Source organism: Lissotriton helveticus, chromosome 10 (genome assembly GCF_964261635.1).
Source record: "Lissotriton helveticus chromosome 10, aLisHel1.1, whole genome shotgun sequence".
Classification (NCBI taxonomy): Eukaryota; Metazoa; Chordata; class Amphibia; order Caudata; family Salamandridae; genus Lissotriton; species Lissotriton helveticus.
In genome coordinates, this window is record NC_136071.1 from 525,951,136 (window position 1) to 525,972,492 (window position 21,357).

A 21,357-nucleotide genomic window follows, 5' to 3' on the forward strand; every position below is an offset into this window, starting at 1 on the left:
AGGGGTAAGTAAGCATGGTGGGCCAGTGACTGGAATAATTGCCCAAGAAACTTTTAAATTGTGCACACCTGGAAACAGGTTAAAAATAACCAATCTCAACCTAAGGAAAGGAGGGCCATATAGCTTGAAAAGTTGTCGCTGTACATAGAGAATATTAAATGCAAAGAATATGCCAATATGAACTAGCCCCCAAATCAAGCTGCACTATGTTGTGAAACATATAAAGAAAAGGGATATATATAGTCCATCCTGGATATATATGAATATCAGTATCACGCAAGGCATTTGGCAAGTACAAGACAGCACTCTGTAAATCGGAAATGATTTGCATGCAAAAAAAGAAGGTTATCTAGGCGTCGCTTGTCTATTGAGGATAAAAGGGTTTATACATGCCAATATAGACTCATCCCCAAACGACTAACCACATTTAGAAGCTAAATTGAAAAAAGGGGGGCACTAAGGTGAATCGAGGCTGCCCTATGTGGATAAAGTAAAAAGGACCCGCAGCAAACAAACAGAACGCGAGTACCCACAGGATCATTATTAAATGCAGTTGCGATGAGACTTACCCCAAATGTAGAATGACAGGCTCCCGGCACGGTAACTCGGATTCGAAACAGCATACGAAAAGACAGACGAGTGGTGTCTGTATTTAAAGGGCATTTCCCGCGTTTAGTCCTAATTAGCGGCACGCCCAGTAATGTGAAAACCGAGCATAAAAAGAGGACGGGATATCGAGACGCCTAACAGAGAGTACGCGTCAAAAAGGTGAAGAAAATAGAAGAGAGACTTCTCTGTTGAAACTGCTTTTACGTGTAATGGAAGCGGCCATATTCGGCTAAGTAAATAACGTGTATATATCACCCTTCGTGTGAGTGAAAACAAACAAAAGATAAGGCAACCAGAGTCAAAAACATGAGTAGAGACAAGCCTAGATACAAAATATAACGTGGGAAAAATTCATGTAGCAACGAACATTTCTCATTGCCCTATGTTCATAATTGTAAAATAAGTAAATATTTTAATTTCCATTATTATTGAACATACACACGATATGTTTCTAATCCCACTGGTATGTACCGAAGATAACTACAGAATATTATTGGATAATTATACATAATGACGAATTGCAGTTGGCACAGGGAAATGTTAAAACAAGTATACACTTGTCAATTGTAAATCCCTGGCACTATCTATGAATATTGTGTGACTTAGTATTTGCAACTAACTGTTAAGATTGGTTTAGGACAAAAAAGTATAAAATTTGGACATTTGGATTTTAAATGTGAAATAGGTTTTATATGTGAATAACAAACGGTATTCTGAATTGACTGAGCATATAGATAGCTGGTACAAACATCGAGAGTCTCAAGTCAATCCTGATTCACACCTCCTTATTTCAAAAACATTTACCTATTCACTGTTAGCTCATAGGAAGTGATGAAGCTCCCTATCTGTATTGTGTCCCATTAGGGTAGCCTGTAAGCGACAAATCCATTTGGCCTCCTTCTGACGCACCAATAGTTCCCGATTGCCCCCTCGATCACCACATGGAATGTGTTCTATACCATGGAACCATAGGTTCCTGTCGTTGGGGTGGACTTCATTATAGTGGGAACAGAGGGGGTAATGACTGTCGTTGTTTATAAGTGCCCTACGATGTTCTTGGAGACGTATCTTTAGGGGGACGTATCGTACTGCCAACATAGATAATACCACATTGGCAGCCCAATATATAAACTACATGGGTTGTATTGCAGTTTATGAATTGCTGGATATCATATCTCTTTTTGGTATTGTAACAAAAATTGGTAATTTTGTTACGACCAAATGGGCACATGTTGCACGAGCCACAAACAAAAAAGCCTTCAAGTTGAAGATGTTTCCTTACAAGGTTGTGAGGCTTCTGGCTGCAGCACCATCCGCAATGTCAAAAGTGCATGCACAGCATTTCCCTGCACCATGTGGCAGGCACCACGCAGTGCCTGACACTTGGTGCATGGACCTGCAGGGGGGTACAATGGGTTCCCCCCAGTGCACCCCCACCCCACACACAGAGGGGGCCCGCAACCGACCCCCAAAGCCAGTCACTGACTGTATTTTTGCTGCGGGATATCTGCAGCAAAAAGACAGGCGGATGGGCATACCCTAATCACTACCGCGGTGCCTGCACGGCACCACCGCAATGTTGCCCTGGTTCCGCAAAGCGGGTGGAAAAGAACCACCTTGTGGAACCATGGCAGACGGACTTTACGTCCACCGCGGAACCATTGTGATTCCCACCGCCATCCTAATTTGGATTTGGGAATTTTCAGTATGATGGCGGAAGGACCGCCACCGCCGGCCTGGCCGTGGCGGTCCTTTCGCCATCATAATGAGCCCCATTATCATATTTTTATACATTGGTTAAAAAATGTATTAAAAAATGAATTTGTTCCTAAATTAAGTTTTGCAGGACACCACATTTGTTTCTTTTCTTTGAATTCAGTTAGCCTGTAAACAAACGATTTCCCGTTTACCATATTTTTGAACGTTTAGTGCTATCTGAAGTAAACATCAGTCTTGTGTATTCATTCAGCTGCAAGCCGCATGTGAAGTTTAAGAGGGCCTCAAACGGTCCGCTGGCCATACTGTGAGTACCACGGAACTAGACGTTGTTGACCATCTAGTCGCAGTTTCACTGAGATTACCTGAGTCATTAGCTCAACCTCACATGCAGCGGACTTGCAGGGCTGTTACCCACTTTGTCCCCAGTAGCATCCCTGTTTGTTCAGTGCAGTGGAGAGGGGGGACCTGCTGCTCCGTCTTTGCCTAATTGCCACTATCGCTTCACCTTCCTGACAGAACTGTACATTTAGACCAACGGATGACAATCAGGTGACCATTTACTACATTAATACATCTGAGTATGCATAGGACACTTCTGAGTTTATTCTGTCATACATGGAAATAGAGCCCATACCCGCAGAGGAAAAATATTTTAATTGCTACCATTCAAGTATGTGTGTAAGCCATTAGGGCTCAGCATTACTTGGGCCACTGAAATTATATAAGTCTGCATCTTTGCTTCCTATAGGAGGGATGCCAACTATTCCACCACCTGTTGCATATTTTGCAGATTTCAACACAGAATTGTTTCCAGTTCAAAAGTATCTGATTTTTCTAAAATAAAAAAGAAAGCACCACATGGGGCAATGGAGTGGCAGAAATGTTTACTAATCACCTTCCAGTTTCAGATTGCTTCACTTGTGTGCTTAACTGTTACTAATGAAGTCATTTTTGACTTGATAGTACTATGTCAAAATAATAACATAATACTTCAACAGAATAGGTCACCTAATATGCCTTTCAGTGCCACATAACTTGGCCAAACTTGCTTCTTAATTTGGCACCCGATTGCAGCATAACTTCAATGGTCCTAAATCTGATGACTGTTTTGTGCTCATTACAAAAGAGCATTGTACCTCCCCTTCTGGAGGTTAGTGGTTGTACATAGTTATGTTTTGCCCTGCTGCGGCAGATTGTAAATAACTTCAAAATGTACCCAATATGATGATGTCAATACATTCAGATTTGATATAGTGGCGTAACAAAAATTGAGCCCCCTCCCTGCAAAGTGCATGGATGGGGTCCCATACGCTCCAGACCCAGTCAGGAGTCCTAAGGCATGCCCGCGCAGTGCCATAGGTGGGCACCCTGGAGATCAGAGGCCCACCCTCACCCCCACACCGCTTGGGTTTTGGGGGCTATTCTTAGGCTACCCAATTAATATTGTTGTATATCCCCTTGGTCAAGGCTTTAAGTGGACCGGGTCCTGCTGGCGCTCAGCACTGGCAGTTCTAATAAGTAGGTGCTGAGACGGGTCTCAATAGGACACTACATTTTTGCCCACACCCTTAGGGTGGAAAACATATCTTAACTTTGCAGCATTACCCACCTTCATTGCCTTTGATGTAACTTCAAAGAGACTTGTTATGTTCTTTCAGTCTCCTCATTTCTGAACTGAAGCATTTTCAATGTTATATACAACAAAGCCATGGTTGTCTTATGCAACCAACAACCATTGACAAAGGTAAAAGGCCTGGCTCATTGTAGGTGCAATGTTACTTGCTGTATTACATATCTAGATGCAATGACAGAAGCAGCAAAATACCAATTGCGGCACACTATGCTAAGCACAGATTTTTAGCTTAGGTGTTTTTAAGCCACGCCCTTAATTACATCAGCCATGTCCCTTCGGGCAATAAGCACGACCAAACCAAGATGGGGTAAAAGGCTGCTTTATTGGACAGGTAGGCAATACCAAAATATATTTGGATACAGATCAATAAACATTCCCCAAACTAACACCCCCGCCCCTAAGCAATATCCAAACTATTTCCCCACCTTGTTCGGCCTTCCCTCCTCCCCAAACACCTATCTCCACCCCCTGCCTACCTCTTACCTCCAACTTCTCTCCCCAGGTTCCCTCTGTCCAAACCTATTCCTAATGCCCCCAACCCTTCCTGCCTGTATTGATCTCCTCCAACTCTGCCACCAGAAAAAACCCTAACCCAGGTGTTTTTCCTTACCCCCCCCCCATGCCGAATGGTACCCTAGAAACATTTTTGTGTTGTAGACCACTGTTGCCAAACAGGATAAAACTTTTATTCAAAGATAAACCAAATTTTGAAAAACACAACGAAACTGTCGCTATAACAGTAAATAACACATCACAATAAATATACCAGCGAAGAAACTACCACCCCAACAACTAAGAAAATCATGAGGAATGGAGGATAGAAAAATGTTGCGCATTAAAATGAGGGGGGGGGGGAAGGAAGGGTAACAGAGCGGATGAAATAGGGTGAGGAAAAAGGGGGCCCTTACTGAACAGAATTTGCATTAATGCTGTCGCTTAAACAGCATACGGTCAACACCACATATTTAAATTTAAAAGCTTAGCAATCATTTCCCTTATGTTCAAAATATACATTTCATTTCCGATAAAAGATAAGTGGACTCCGTCATGCTTAAAAAACTGAAAATCTTCCTTATTAATTTCTTCATGAACTAACCAATGTATACCAGTGTTAAAACAAAAACGTTGCAAATCTCTTTTGACTTTTCTTCTTGCCCGTTCCACGGCGTTAAAACTGTCTGCCCCTCTCCAGATTCTTCGAGGCATGAGAGCTGTCAGGATGATCTGAGTTTTGGGCCAAGCCTTTGAGAAAAGTTCCAAATCAGTCTTTATGTCTATCACAAGCCCCAAACCGGATAATTGCACCAGATCACTTTCCCCAAGATGCAACAGAACCAATTCCGGCATGATCTTACCGGATAACTCACTTAGTAGCGGCAAAAGCTGACCCCATTTCATACCGCTCTTTCCCCACCAAGATAACACGACTTCTTCAGAAGAGAAACCTAAATTCTTCCCAAAATGGCGTTTTTCTGCCTGGGTAGCTGCCCATTTGATGAAGGAATGACCAATGAGCCATACTCGCTGGTGAGAGTGGTCCAAACCTAAAAAGAGAAAACAATTAGTATCCCCATCCTCAGCTGTCATACTCCAGCTTTCTGAGGTAGCGTAAAAAGCAATTGGAAGACCATTGCCCTAACTTTTTAACGTCAATTGTAGAGAAAGCCCTTCTGGCCGCCTCTGAAGCCGCACCAATGCGAAAAGAGTGTTTGCCAAATTTCTGGGGGTCCTCACCAATCCTCTTCAATGACTTTCTTAACATAGCTAACAATTGGGACGCTTTAAGTTGGGAACCGTCTTGATGGCGGAAAATAAATGTGGAACTTGCACCACCTATGGATAGAAAATCAAGCCACCCTTGTATGGGGCATAGCAGGCCACCCATGGCCTGTAAAATCACTGTGGAACCTTTCCCTGTCTGGTCAGTTTTATAGAGTTCGAGAAAAATTTCAATATTTGAGTGGATCAGGGATACATTTTTTGTTTTCAAGTCATCATTATTGGCAGTTCCCAAAAGCTCTGATACCCTGAAAGCTGCAAAAAAGAGCCAAACCATACATAATTTCTGCAAATGAAACTCAAATGCAGAAAAACAAATCTCCTGCAAATTGGTGATTAACTTGTATAACAGCTTAATCGGTATAGGTTCTCTCATGTATAACCCTCTCCTCTTTGTCTTGGCCCAACCTTGTAGCATTTTCTTACCCATTTCACCTGCTGACGGCTCATATCCCCAAAAAGATTTTCCATAAAATGAGATACCCGCTAGCTTGCCGGCTATTGTGGTGGAAGAAACACCGTTGTTGATGTTAAGCATAATAAATTGCACTACATCCTCTCTGCGCTGTTCTAAACCCCTTCTATTTTAACTTCTGTACATAGCACCTGAGTCTAAAAACACCCGCCAAGCTCTTCTGTAAGCCAATTTGATGCTTTTTGCTACGGAATTCTTGACGAGCTGGTAAGCATTCATATCACCAAATTACATATCTCGCTGGGAATGGGAATCCTCCGTACATATGCTCAGTGTGCCAAACCACGGAATCTCTCCCACAGAAAACGAGACAGGGCATCCGCGATATTATTTGTTATGCCTGGAAAGTGTTTAACCTTGAATACAATGTTAAACTTTAAACATCCTAACATAAAAGTCTGCAGCAACTTCAGCATCTGTTTTTCTTTTGCCTACTGACCATTGACTAAGTCTTGTTATCAACATTAAATAGCACTGTTCTGTTAGCCAGTTTAGGACCCCAAACCGCTAGCGCCAGTATTAGTGGGAAAAATTCCAAAAATGCTATACTCTTCTTTTCAGCAATCCAGTTCTCCAGCCACTTTTCCGCGCACCACTTGCCCTCCCAAAACAGGCCAAAACCCTGGGCACCAGACGCATCAGAAAAGAGTTGCATTTGCCAAATAAAATCTTCGTCCAATGACCAGAGTGTTATGCCATTGAAGTCAGATAAAAAAGTAGACCATACCTCAAAGTCTGCTCTCATGTGCGCTGTGACCCTGATTCTGTGGTGTGGAAGCTTCAGTCCAGACATGGAGAAGCCCAAACGCCTGCAAAAAGACCTGCCTGCACGTATGACTTTGCATGCAAAATTTAGGTGGCCTAGCAAACACTGAGCTTCCAATAAAGTCAACTTTTGAACGGAACATGCATGGTCTAATAGCTTGGTTATTTCAGATATCTTCTTCTGGGGGAGCCTAGCCTGCATCCTGATAGTATCTATCTCAATCCCAAGATACGTATGACAACAACAAGGGCCTTCTGTTTGGTCTTCTGTTAGCGGTACTCCCATTTCTTGCGTAAAATATTTGAACTCTTGTAAAGCCACAGCGCAATGATGGGAATTGGCCTTGCCCATTAAAAGAAAATCATCTAGATAGTGTGTAAGACCTGTGCGAAAAGAAAAACACCACTAAAGAAAAGAGCTGAATGCCTCAAATAATCTACATGAAATAGCACAGCCTATAGGCAGAGTCTTGTCCACAAAATAATGTCCTTCAAAAAAGATTCAGAGGAGTGAAAAATCAGAGGGGTGCACCGGCAGCAACCTGAAAGCCGACTTAATGTCACATATGGCTAAATATGCCCTTTCCCTGGTATTCCTGATCATAACCAAAGCCGAATCCACTGATTCAAAATGTACCATGGAATCCTCCTTAGCAATGAAATCATTGATCGAATAACCGTGGGGCCATGATAAATGCTGAATCATCCTGAACTCGCCTTCGACTTTATTTGGTACTACACCCAGCGGTGACACAATTAGATTTTCTATAGGACAATAATTGAAAGGACCTGCCATCCTTCCTTCTTGGACTTCCGTAATCAGTTTTTTCCTGACTACGTGTGGAAATGCATTGACTGACTTCAAATTTGGTGCGAATCTGGGTTCTCGGGGTCCTTGGTATCCTAGTTTGAAACCTTCTTTGAAGCCCCACTCCAATAAGGCAGCATCCTGTGCATCTGGATAAAACTGCAACCAATTACACAAAATGTCCACCCTGACCGGAGCAGAAGCCCTTGTTACCAGACTGCAATGTAAACCCTCGTCCTCTGCCTGGAAAACCGCTTCCCCAATTAGTCTGTTCCCCAAAACATTGCGTGACTGCATGCTTGCCCCCACACCGGGAACATTCATGTTTGTATTTGCAGGGGGTTTTAATGCAATACCCTTTGTTGAAATTCCAGCACGCTCAAGAAAACAATGTGGAGGTCTATTCCATGTCCCCACCCCCCGGGGTGGGTCTAACCTGAAAGGGCCCGTAGGGGACCGCTAAACCACTGGCTGTATGCATGGGTGGAGGGGGCCTTTGGCCCCATCCATTGTATCCAAAGCTCATTGTCGACCTCCCCCCATGGCTTATCAGGCATCAGGACTAATCGTGCCCTAAACTCCTCTTCATAGTGAAGCCAGGCGTAACCCCCAAACTCTGTTGCTGCCTTTCTGATGGTATCTAAATACTTAAAAAGCGATACTGATCTGTCTGGAAATTTTTTGCAGTATATACCAGCGAAAATGAGAAAAGCAGAAGTCCACGAGTCTATATTAGTTGGTACCCTCGGTCTCTTTGATAATTCCCAAGCCTCTTCTTTGGACCCCTCTTTCGCCTGTACTTCCCTGTGCAGTAGCTTGAAAACATCAATGAACTCCCCTTTCCATATTCTGTCTTTTGTGGCCTTGCTTAAATGTGCACCTAAAGGCATAGAAACACCCATATACAGTAAGCGTTAAAACATGCCAGCTGATTTACCTTCAGACTCTGCTGTTTGTATGTTATTATCACTTACCATTGCTTTCTCCTTGGCAGCCCCTGAAACCCCTCCTTATTTTCAAAATCACGCTTATTTAGAACTACCGATTCATTGTGGTCCCCATCAGTACCCACACCTTTATCTACTCTAAAACGTCTCGGAATCTGTATGAGAGCCTCACCTGACAACATATGTGCTTGCTCATTAGACGACAATTTGTGCTTCATCCCTTTGGCCTGCTGAATTGCACTGGGTCCGCACTGAACGCCTTCCACTCTTTTGATCTGTGAAAAATACAATCTGGAGATGTCTTTAGTAACCCCCCCCTTTTTTTCCCAAAAATTTGTGAAAACCTCCCGATATGCCTTCATGATCCAATATCTCCCCTTCTTCCAATGACTCAGTATCATCTTCTGGCTGTAAACTGCCTACCACCCCTTTCAGACCTCCACTACCACCCCGGCCACTGCCACTTGGCTGCTCCCCATCCCCAATACCACTGTCAAACTCCCTCCAATTAATGGCTTTCTTAAAATAGGCATCTCTTTTGTCATCCAATGGCATGGGAAATTTTGCTGAAAAAATCCCCTTCTGTTTCATTTCTGACGGTGCAGGACGCCAGAGGCCTGACAGGAACGTCTGTACTGCCCCTTTTTGTGCCTGGTGGTATCTCGCTCTTGTTGAACTGCAAAACGCCTAATTCTGCAGTTGGGATAACAGACTTCTCCTTTAATTAACCTGTGCTCGTCAGTAATCTCCTTTGGGATCCATGTCCCTCAGGCCCCGGGGTACTGACATACTGATCAGCATTGTTCTTATTAGCAATGTCCGATAAAGAAGGAACAACTTTAGACAATCCTGTATTTATAGTGCTCTTATCATTTATACAAACAGTTGTCATAGGTGAAGACTGCACATCAATTTTCTGAGAAGAAGCATTAACTAACAACATAGAATCTCCTCTTTCATTTGTCATAATAGGCGATAAACCCCTTTCATTCATCAATTCCTCTGACATACCCATGTTACCACTCCTATTCATACCAAAAATGCAAATGTCTTTGCTGCTCGAAATACATGTTGGTGAAAAACTGGGCCTATACATTGTTTGGCCACTAAATGGTGCACTAGTCGCAGTGGAAATAGTCTTCGAGCCAGCATTCTTCGGCGGACTCGTTTTTTGAAAACAGTCTTCCTAGGCATTGAAAAGGAGGGCACTGCGTGTGAGCGCATCTTGCCCCTCCTACTGTATGCAGTGTTTGTGGAGCGAGAAGCAGGCGGAGGCCCCCGGCGCTGTGTAGTCACCAAAGGTGAGTGTTTCCCCGATGAGGCCTTCAGTTATGAGGGGTCGCCTCCTGCAGACGGTGTTGGCAAGCCCTCGCTGGATAAACAAGCGACAACCGCCACCGAAACACCGCTCGCTGCCTGGCGCCCCCTCAGCTCCATGCCGACCCACGCTTGAGAAAGCGTGCCTGGCACAAGTAAATCCTTCCGCCCTGCCTCCGCAAGCATCCGCAACGCTTCTCTGACAGAAGGGGCGGACTCCATAATAATAAACCAGCAACAAATATGTTTTTAAACACGAGTGCACAAAAAAACACAACCCTACCTCACCTAGGCTTGTAGAAGTGCGCCACATGGAACGTTGAGCCTAAAGCTTGCGCTCCTTACGGCCAGCCAACTGCAGCAAACCTCCTGCCTAGCAAAACGGGAGGGGAGGGCGTTCCATTGCCCGAAAATGCCCAGGGGTGAACACTCTGCGAGTGTCACCCCCAGGAGCCCCATTGAAAGACCCCCCGCCCCCACCAGTTTCTTCATCCCACTTAAAACCCTGCTGCCCTTGGTTCATGTTACACACACACACAAAGACCAGGATGTGAACCTACTCATGTACAGGTTAGCGCCAAGCAGACTAAAACTTGTAGGATCGCGCCTTCAAAGTATATATCCTGGGATTAATGTATTTTACAACGTAATCCGGCATTGTCTATAAATGAATGCTGTAATGCTGTCTCTGTCAAAGCAATGAACAAGTTCTGGAAGCATGCAGATTAACAATTGCTGCAAGTGATGTCTCTTGACTAAGGGATAATGTCCAGATCCTTTCGCTGGTTGCAAGTTAATAAATGCTGTAAGCATTGTGCCTCACGCAGTAAGCAATATCCTCTCATACATTAATGGCTCATAGTTGCGGAAGGGGTTGAAAATATGGGACGCGTGTAGAGTGACTGTATAGGCCACAAGCAGCAAAGCCCGCCAGCGCGTCAGAAGCGTCCCAATTGGAGGAGATTGAAGCCCGTCTGAAGAGATCAGCGCCCAACCAGTCAGTCAGTGTAAATCAGGCCTGACAAGCCCAGAGAGGCAGTGCCCAGGGGGAGCGGAAAATTAACAAGCCAGTTTCCTTCCCTGCGCCATATGTTCCCGCTCATCTGTGCCGCGTGCGGCAATCATTTCTACCCACAACGCTGGTCCTGCTCGCCAGGCATGCCCCCGCTGACTGCGTCGCAGCTCTGCCGTTCATAACAGGAAGGCGCGCCGAGCCGCGGGCCCCGGCGCACGCGCGCTACGCAGCCCGTACGAGTTACGCATTTGCTGCGAGCGAGCGCGCGCAGGATGCGCCAGAAGAAACGTAGAAACCGCGGAGACAAGTGCGTGGCGGCACCACTCGGAGATTAATGTGAAGGAGCGTGGCGTGCGGCCCCCAGGAGGGAGAACAGCTGCTCCACATGGGAGGGAACCACCGAGAGAAAGATGAATCCAAAATCTCCTTTTTTTAAAAAGAAAAACGAGAACACAAGTAGGGACTTGGAAAGGAATAGTTGGAAATTGGGTGGGCTGGTTAAAAAAAGGGTGTCACATGTTCTTCCCTATCCCGGAACGTTTCGTTGCCTGTCCATTTATTTAGGCAAACCGGGCGGGCACCTACAGCGCAAAGTTAAGTGGGGTGCTACTTTGTAAGGGGAAAAAGTAATAAATAATTGGGAACAACGTGGGAGCGTTAGGCTTGATCTGCCAAGTTCTTCTGTTCGTGTTACAAAAAAAATACATTATAATTTACGTGGTTCAAAGTGTTTCTTAGGAGTTAGCCACCTATGTGGCCAAATCCAGGGCCTCCTACGCTTGATTCCAACAGCCTCATGCCGGTTTCTTCCACCTTTTTGCAAATACCAATCTCTTTATGTCATACTTCATGGTTCTTTTTCATCCATTTTCTACATTTGTTACTGTACTTCTGCTACATTTCTGTGATTCCTTTCATGATTAAAACTAAGCCCCGATGCCCAAAAATGAGTGCTGGTGCCCACCACCAGTGTCATATTATGGATTTTGGGAGACCCAGGCAAGAAATATTTTGGGGGTCCTTTCTGAGACAACTTAGAATTTTATTACTCATCTTTTGCTACTTCCAGCCCTGTTTTTGAATTATACATTAAAGTTTGAGGCACAAAATTACGCATAGGTGAGAGAAAGTTCTAATTTCCATTGGGTCCTTGGACGGTGGAGTCCCCGGGCAATTGCCCACTTTTTCCATGCCTTAAAACATCTCTGCTTCATCCACTGGAATAAATTAAGCAGAGGACATTGCCCACAAAATCAGTGTAGACGGCCCACTGTGGCAAACCCTAAGCACAGCTTTTCTTGTTTGCTTGCCAAGTCCGTCAACGCTGGCGATTGTGTCTTTCAGATCATTTTGGCCAGGGCACAAGTCGGGGGTACACGCAGGTGGACGGTGTCCACCCACTTTTTTTCACAGGGTGAATGCCGTCCACTCTGCCAAGAATTTGGGCCCCATTGAATGTGCTGAACTCGTCCCGGTTTAATTTCCAAACACTTTCAGCAGCGCCTGCACATTGTCTGATTTACTTCTGCAACAAGCAACAACGTGCAGGCAGGGAGAGGATGGGGCTTTCTTATTTAAGCCTCCTTCTGGGCCCATAACAAAGGCCAAATTTGAGGGGTCACCAAGCCTCCCGTTTGAGTCTCTTGGCGAGAGCAGCCAGGAGCCTCACACTTGATGCAAATGAAGTGGAGGGGAAACAAAGGCTCACACCTTGTAAGCACTTAACACTCCCAAAAAAATGGAAAAGTCTAAATCCTTCACTTTTTTATCCCTCCACTATCCTATTCAATCAAAATAACAGACTAACATATCCACTTCTCAAATTTCATATTTCACAAGACTAATTCACTACGAATCCTTTATGGGTTCCAGAGTAGTGTGTTACTCGCCGAAAAAAGCGCTTCAACACCTCATTAGGGGTAGCAAGCACTATATAAATGCAAACCTTTTATCTCTTCTATCCCTCCGCTATCCTTCTCAATCCAACTAACTGACATATCCACCACTCAAATTACTTTAATATTTCACTATGCTAATTCACCACTAATCCTTTATGGGTTCTGGAGTAGCACACATGAAGCACTGAAAGTAGAGCCTAGAAGTAACAGTGCTAAAGATGGAAGTTATGAATAGCTGGCTAAGGGGTAGGCAGCGGTATAGTTGGTATTTGAAAGGTGGAGGAAAAGGGTATCATACCGAAAAGGACTTAGTGGTAGGTGAAGTATAGTTTTTAAATAGAGGCTTGGTGAGGACAGGCTAGGGCAGTTGGAATGTAACTGGCCAGCAAGTAGTGTTGGTAGATGGAATCTCAGTGTTGCATATGAGGATGTGCAGTGTTGGGGAATGGACGAGTGAGCAAAGGGTCTCTTCTAGGGTGCCCTCGATGAACTAGAGGTCTGACTTAACTCCTCCAAATAGTCTTACAATGTTTGTGGAAATTCATGGTGTCTTTTATGTATGATAGAGCCGGCTGCGTGGACACCTGTTGGCCAGGGTACCCACTTTATCGAGAACCCTGTCTGCTATTAGGAGCCATTGCAAGCTGTGAATGTAGCTTAGGAACCGTGTTAGAAAGAATCAGTGAATACCAGAGTGCTGCGTTTGTTTTGTTTGCTGAGAAGGGAATTCTAGTAAGGATATAGTAGTTGTAAGTAGTACAGATGTTGTTTAGTAGATGGAGTGCACAGTAGTGGTAATTAGAGTGTCTTCTTGTGTTAAGTTGAGTGCAAGGCTGTTGTGGATAGATAGGGTGGGAGTGGTACATGGAAGGGGTAGGATTAGGAGAAATGGTAAGGTGACCTCAAGATGGCTTAGTGGTAGGTAGAGAATGGGCTGTGTTAGAAGTAGTGCCGGATGGGTAGATAGTTGATGAAGGGAGCTAGTGTTAGATACATTTGTAACTTTTACAAGTTGTTGGTAGAGGGCAGATAGTGTGAGGCAGAGGGAGTGCAAGCGGTGGTGTGTCATGGAGGGTAGTGTTTGAGGAAAGGTGGGTACACTGTAGTGATTGAGAACATGTTTGTAGCATTGTGGTACATGTAGGTATGTGTTGTGTTACAGAAAATTAGGGCCAGGGTGATGATAGTGGTAAATGGGAGGGGTAGTGTTGGATGGATTGTGAAGTAATAGTCAGGTAGTGGTGTTGAGTATAATCTTATATGAAGTAAAACAATATGCCTCCTCTGCTGTTATCCTGTAGATTGTTAAAAAATGTTAATTAGTCCATTGTTTTAAGTGAATAAAGTACAACAATTTGAAAATAATAACAACAATTGACATTTTACTTACATACAAAGGAGCATGCTTCAAAATCACATTTATTGTAGATGAATCACAGCATTCTAAGTTTCGAAATTTGCAGAACAAATTTATTTAACAGAATCAATTAACACATTTGTGAAGGAAAAATTAAGGGAAATAATGTCTGTCACCATGTGTGATCAAAGTGAGCAAACTAAAAATGATTAAAAATCAAAAACCGTAACATGACTGATGTGCAGTAGTTTAAAACTATATATATATATATATATATATATATATATATATATATATATATATATATATATATATATATATATATATATATATATATATATATATATATATATATATATATATAAATGTAGACCAGGCCACTACTTTTTGGGACACGTGCAAGTCAGTTGATCATATATGCAGTTTCTTTTGGCCCAGCTATATATGTCAATTGGTCAAGGGAAGGATCATTACAGTGATTGTTCGGGTCAACCAGATTCAGTATTTTATGTGGGTAATCGAATCGCATGAATTAATTATATGCAGGTCCTATTTTTTTGTTCATCAAAAGTTGATGCTTTTCAACCCATCACATCTTGGGGGGTCTCCTCAGGACAAGTGCTGGGTTTGCTGAGTCAACCAGAACTCCTAATTGGCTAGCCTCATGTAAAGTGGTTTAGTACTTTTCTTTTCATATGCACAGTTTCCACTTAAAAGGAATGTCCCAATAAATGTAACCATGTGGACTGTTGTGAGGAGTTACTACTGATGGTTCTTGCCAGTGCCTCCGGCGGTATTTTGTAATTCAAATCAGCAGGAGGTAAGTTCTCGATCTATCGAGGGCGTGCTGCTGCTGTGAGTAGTTACTGCATTGGTTCATCCTGTTGGTGAGACACCAGCATTTGACTCTCATGTTAGCAGTTTGAGCATTCAAAGGCTTCCCAGGTTGGTAGTGTATAGACAATATGTCAGAAATCAACTGTCAAGCAGCCACAATAACTTGTTGTCCAGTCCAGTGCTATATTTATTTACAGTTTTGTAATCCTGTTTGCAATCTTCAGTGAGAGCTGCTCCTTCGGCACTCTCTTCCCACTCACAGGATATTGTACTGCCTACAAAACTCAGTGTATAGCATGGTTTTGGATTAGACATAGGTGAAATTCACTCAAAATGCCCCAATGTCTAGCTGCACCAATCCGTTCAATTAGCTTCCACCAATTCAAGTTCACCTGGCAAAAGTCTTGGGTTCGTACATGAGAATTCTTCTGCTCTCTCAATCTCTTACTCCTCTCACAGTTAGAATCCACTGTTACCTGTATTCCTGCAGGTGCCTTTCTGGCGGTGCAGTGGGTGGCACAGCTCGTGCTGTACCATGGGGAAGTCAGAGCAGCAACCTCAATCGGAACCTGACTGCTAGGCAGAATCAACATGGCAGGCTCACAGGGTGAGACTGGTGTTTGGGGGTAGCGGTCTCCCAAGTTGGGTGTAGACAGGTGTTTGGATTGAGCAGGCCATCCAGACTGGTTGTCAGCGGGCAGGTGTCTTCTGCAGTTACGATTTCTAAGCTGATCTGGGCTTCTGCATCAGCAGCGAGGAGTAATCCCTGATGTCGGTAGCGGAAGCATCAACCTCTTGGTTACGTAGTAGTCTGCTGACCCACACCACAACACTTAGCATTTCAAAGTCTTAGTACAGTACAAAGCAAGAACAATTCGGGAGACTAGGACATCCCTTCACAACACAGATTGCTCTTGGCTTCTCTTTGGTTGTTTCTCACGCTAGGAACACACTGTGCTTCTCCTCCTGGACAGTCTTACCTTTTCCGGGACCAGGCATACACTTTCCCTGTCTTAGCAGGCAGACTGACCTCTAGGCTGTAGGCACAACCACAACCACTGCAGCAGAAAATTGAGACTTGAGGTGTCCCCACACCTCTGTGAGACTGACTGTCGTGCAAATACACCCCTGGCCACACAGCAGTCCGAGTACTCTGCAGAGTACACCCTACTTTGATCGAGAAAAACTTGGATCTGGGAAAAAAGGGAGTGGTTTTGGTCACACTGTTATACTAATTTTCCACAAAGGGGTGAAGAGCCACTGTCTAAGGTTTCAGAATTGGTTTGGGGTGGTTATCTTTCAGATGAGATTTTCTGGCTGCCTGCCAGGCAGCCTTTGTACAAGATGGTGCCTCTCACAAAAGTTAGCAATGATGCTGGTCCTAGCGAGAGCATTCAAAATGAGGGTACAATGAAGTATGAGATCTCTGTGCTTGGCTGCCATCAGCCTTCCTGGAGAACTAATCAGTGATATACCAATATATGCAGCCAGTCCCACGCCCCTCACAGCCAGGCCCACTACAGTCAGTCAACCCCTGCAGGCAGCCAACCTCGTGCCGCCCAAGGCCTTTGGCCGTGTGCAGCGAGGGGTTGACCATAGGGCCTGAGGCTTCCAGCCCATTGATGCAGTTCCCTCTCCAAAGTACTTTAGGTCTTGGGGACCCCCTATGGCCTTTTGTTTCTTAAAGGGGAGGGTGCTTGCGGACCCAGAGGACCACACAACAAAGCCCCAGGGGATGGGTCCCACAGTACCTCCCAGAGGCTCAGGGAGGTGGGCCACTCACCCCTTCCCCAAAAGAAATGTTTTGTGGTGCCCCTGGGCCATGGCCCACCCTGGGGAGGGTATTAATAGCCCTTGTTGATGTAATGGCAGCCAATCAGAACTAAAAAAATACTCCAATTGACCACCCAGTGGTCAGAATTGCTACTATGTTTCCTGTGCCCAAGTGCAGGGGCAGAAGAGGAGACAAAAATGAGGGGACCCTCTCCCTTGGAAGGTTTGTGCTAATCACAACCGTATGTATGGGAAAGAGCACCTTTTGTTTTAATTACCCTCACACGCCCTGGTGGTGTCATGCTTCATCATTGGGTCACCCTGACCCCTATAAGTCGGGGTGGGCTCAACCACAGTGTTAGGAGCTCTTCAGATACATAAAGACCAGGGGGTTAAAGATTAATATACCTCAGTCAGACCCCAGTTTCCCTTTATTCTTGGGTCTGGCTGGGTCAATAAAAATCTAAAAAACTGGTCTTATTCGAATATTATGGTCTTAAGACCCTAGTGCCAACATGTTTCAGTCTTGTGAGGCAATAAAGGTCCTGGACTTTCTTCAGGGCAGAATGGGAACCCCCTATGTGAGGAGAATTACAGGATGGGAAGTCCCTATCCTCTCCGTGATGCGAGGGAGAGTAGCCACTCCTCGTGGTGTGTGAAGTGTTAGTGCCAGGCTCCATCCACTTCGTGAGGGCTGCGCTTTACACACAGGACTGGAGCGATAATGTGGGTGGTCTTCAGTCAAAGTCCTCACCCAGCATTTCAACCTGTTGCAGTTCCAGTCCTCGGCTTGTGCACAAGCCGAGGACTGGAACCGCAACAGGTTGAAATGCTGGGTGAGGATAGGGACTTCCCATCCTGTTATTCTCCTCACATAGGGGGTTTGCCTTCTGCCCTGAAGAAAGGTTAGGCCCTTTATGAAGCATGACACCACCAGGGTGTGTGAGGGTAATTAAAACAAAAGGTCCTCTTTCCCATACATACGGCTGTGATTAGCACAAACCTTCCACTAGAGAGGCCCCCCTCATTTTTGTCTCCTCTTCTGCCCCTGCACTTGGCACAGGAAACATAGTAGCAATTCTGACCACTGGTTGGTCAATTGGTGTATTTTGTGTGATAAATAGTTTGAAGGGAGGATATACTCCGGTTGAGATTCCTCTTTAACCCTCCAGACGCTGGGAATTTTCCCTGTATCCTAATGTGTTAATAGCCAATCAGATCTCACCAGCATTGTGAAATATAAAAATGTTCTGAACCTTATTTGCTTAAAAACTACTGAGCAGATTTACACACACAAAAAGCACTCTTTCTGGACCAAAAAGTAGCTTTCTGCCACATTCCGTGGAAATCCGTTCAGGCGTTTGGGCTATAGCTGTGTCTAAAGTTCATATGGAAATATGTGCTCCGCCCCCCTTTTCTCAGCCCCCGATTGACGGATCCCCCTAAACTTTCCATCCATAAACTAGGCAAAAAAGAGCACAATTTGGAAAGTTTTGTGAAGATTCTTCAAACAGCACCATAATTATTAGCAACACAAAAAAGGCATTTCCTATGGAAACATAATCTTAAGTACTATAACTATATATATGTAGATATATATATATCTACATATATACATATTCACTTAAAAAAACAGATGTTAAAGTGGCGTTTTATTTAGGTGGATATCAGTGACAACATTAACGTTTTGAACAACAAAAAAAACTGAAATTCACCAGTTATAGTTAGCAGAGCTAACTATAACTTGCGCCCCCACTATGCACTGCTTATGACCTCACATATTACATCACTCTTGGCATGTTCTATGACATCATTTATGACATCACTGAGGACACCCCAAATGACATCATTGATGATGTCACTTATGACATCACTGAATACATCATCCAATTTGTGTGTTTCTTTTATAGTTTACATAGTGGCGGTAACTACCAAATTACTAATCTACCTTATTTTGTACGCAAAAGAAAAAATTGATGGAATGCTGGACAATGCAAATATTCACCCCCAGTCACAAGGATCTGGGTTTAATCCATCATTCTTTTGTTCACCACACCACCCCAGTTTGGACCCAGCCATATGCAAATCAGCCTTGACCCTGTTCCTTATGGGAACAGTCCAGCCTGAACTGCCAGGCCAGGTCCTTCCTGGACCAGTAACAAGCATCCTGGGACCAGTTTCAGGGCATCAACCTTCATCAGCCAGGCTAGCTTGAATGCAGTGGTGTAGTGAGCACGGGACCCACGTCTGGGCATACCCTCCCCACTTAGGGCGACATATGCAAACAAACATTTGATGGACAGAATGCTGGACAATGCAAACATTTACCCCCAGTCACAAGGATCTGGGTTTAATCCATCATTCTTTTGCTCACCACACCACCCAAGTTTGGACCCAGTTATATGCAAATCAGTCTCGACCCTGTTCCTTATGGGAACAGTCCAGCCCGTGTTGTAGTGAGCATGGGACCGTGCCACTGGATTCCAGCTAGCCTGGCTAATGAAGGTAATACCCAGAAACCGGTCCCAGGATGCTTGTTTCCGGTCCAGGGAGAAGCTGGGTTAGTAGTTCGGTCTGGACTGTTTATATTTTTTTTTTAGGCCTTAATGAATACATGGAAAGGGATTTGGCTTCCAGTACAAGTCAGGTTCCACCCTTATCCCAATTCCCATGCAGACTCTGCCTCTGCCTGGGATTGCTGAAGCCAGTTTCCTCAGTGATTTGACTCCCGCAGGTAAAGAGTATTTTTATGATTTACAGCTCCAAGTGGTGTCTGCCCTCGTGGATTGGTAAATAAATAAAAAATGCTGACTATGCCAGTCAGTCAGCACATGCATGCATGGCGATGCATGTGTACGCATTCATTATCATGCATGCATATGCCTCCTGAATGGCGCAGTGTCAGTAGTGTCAGTCTATGCATGTAGCGTCATGCTTCTTTTGTTCTATTTTGAATTACTGCACAGTAATGGCAAAAAACATTATGCATTTTAGTGATGTACAGCTTTGAAAGAAGCATCAACAAAGGCAATAGTTCACAATGGCAAAACCTATTGGCTTTGCTAATGCATTTTCTGCTCTGTCACTGCTTTTCCTTTCAATTTGATGTCTTTTCATCATCTACCACAGAGTGTGTACTTCCTTGAAATGTGAATGAAATATTCAGTGTCTGGCTGGTCTATAGGGCAATCAGGCAGTGCCCGAAGGGCTGGTCGGACAGATCAGTGTATATGCTAGTTTTTTTGTCTGATGTGGGCCTGTTTTATGGCCAATGAGCCATTTTTTAATGTAGATTTCCCTGATATTGTGACAAACATTGCCTCCAGCAAGCACAAATGCATGCAGTCTCCCATACCCTGTAAAACACCTATACAGTATGCCATTATAAGTTGAGAACTGCCCCAATTTGCAAATGTGGGACACTTTTTCAGCTATCTGATTCACTAATGGAGGCCACTTTTATTTTTGTGCCCAGGCCTATTTTCTGTGTTAGTCCGATCCTGGAAATATTCAATTTTTTGTTTATGATGACACAGTCTAACTGGTCAGGAAAATTGGACCAAAGGTCCTGAGACTTATGGTCAAATGCTAATTGTTCCTATGTGTAGAACCTCTATTAAAGGTACTTGGTGTTGCTCCTGAGCACAGAGATGTAGTAGCTAGTTCTGTGGATAATATGTATCAGCTTCCTATTCATTGCTTTGCTTGAGTCACTTTATTTCTGCCTGCTCTCCCTGTCTTTCCAGGAGGGCACCGCTGCCTTGCCTGCTATCTCCGCGTCCCTCGCTTCGGGGCAGCTGCTCCAGCGTGTGGATGACTGACTCAACTGGTTCTCCGGCTAGGGAAGCTCATCAGCTCTACGCGTGGCTGCCCTGATGTGATGTGACAGAGTCATACTCCCGCCTCACCCCTCCCTGGGCATCCACCTCGATGCAGGGTGCTTAACGGAGTGGTGGGTAAAGGCAATGGGTGTTGGAATTGATAGATTACAGGAGGCCTAGTATAGAGACAGAGGGAGGGAGAGCTGAGTTGTCAAGGTCAAGCCTTTCCGAGTAACTTGCCATTGGTGAATTTCAGAAAGTCCCCTGGAGGAGAGCAGCAGTGGGGCGCATGTCTATGCATTGAGAGGAGTCTTTTCTAAGTGGCCCAGAGACTGCTCTTTGGCACTGACTTTGTGCAATTTAACTTCTGTCATTCCTGTATATATATACTCTTTGAATGGCTTCACCCTTCTCAAAATACATAAAAGCTCCTCCTGCATACACCCAACCACTCTGTTGAACCACTGCTGATAGGTCTATGCAGGAGCCCCATGTTCTATAATTTTGTAGGAAGATCAAGGGGCACAAATATCTTCCATTTATTTTTAGCGGAGATCTATTGCGGTCAGATTGTCCACATTTCACTCTAATAATGGAGAAACGC

General features: G+C 44.4%; 1 long non-coding RNA gene across 1 annotated transcript; it reads right to left on the reverse strand.

Moving 5' to 3' along the window:
* Positions 1-4,625: 4,625 nt before the first annotated feature.
* On the reverse strand, positions 4,626-11,257 carry LOC144784335 (uncharacterized). The gene is made up of 2 exons (XR_013601628.1): positions 8,908-11,257; positions 4,626-5,505 (listed from the first exon to the last, which is right to left on the reverse strand). It is a non-coding gene; the product is annotated as an uncharacterized LOC144784335 (long non-coding RNA).
* Between the last annotated feature and the right edge of the window lie 10,100 nt (positions 11,258-21,357).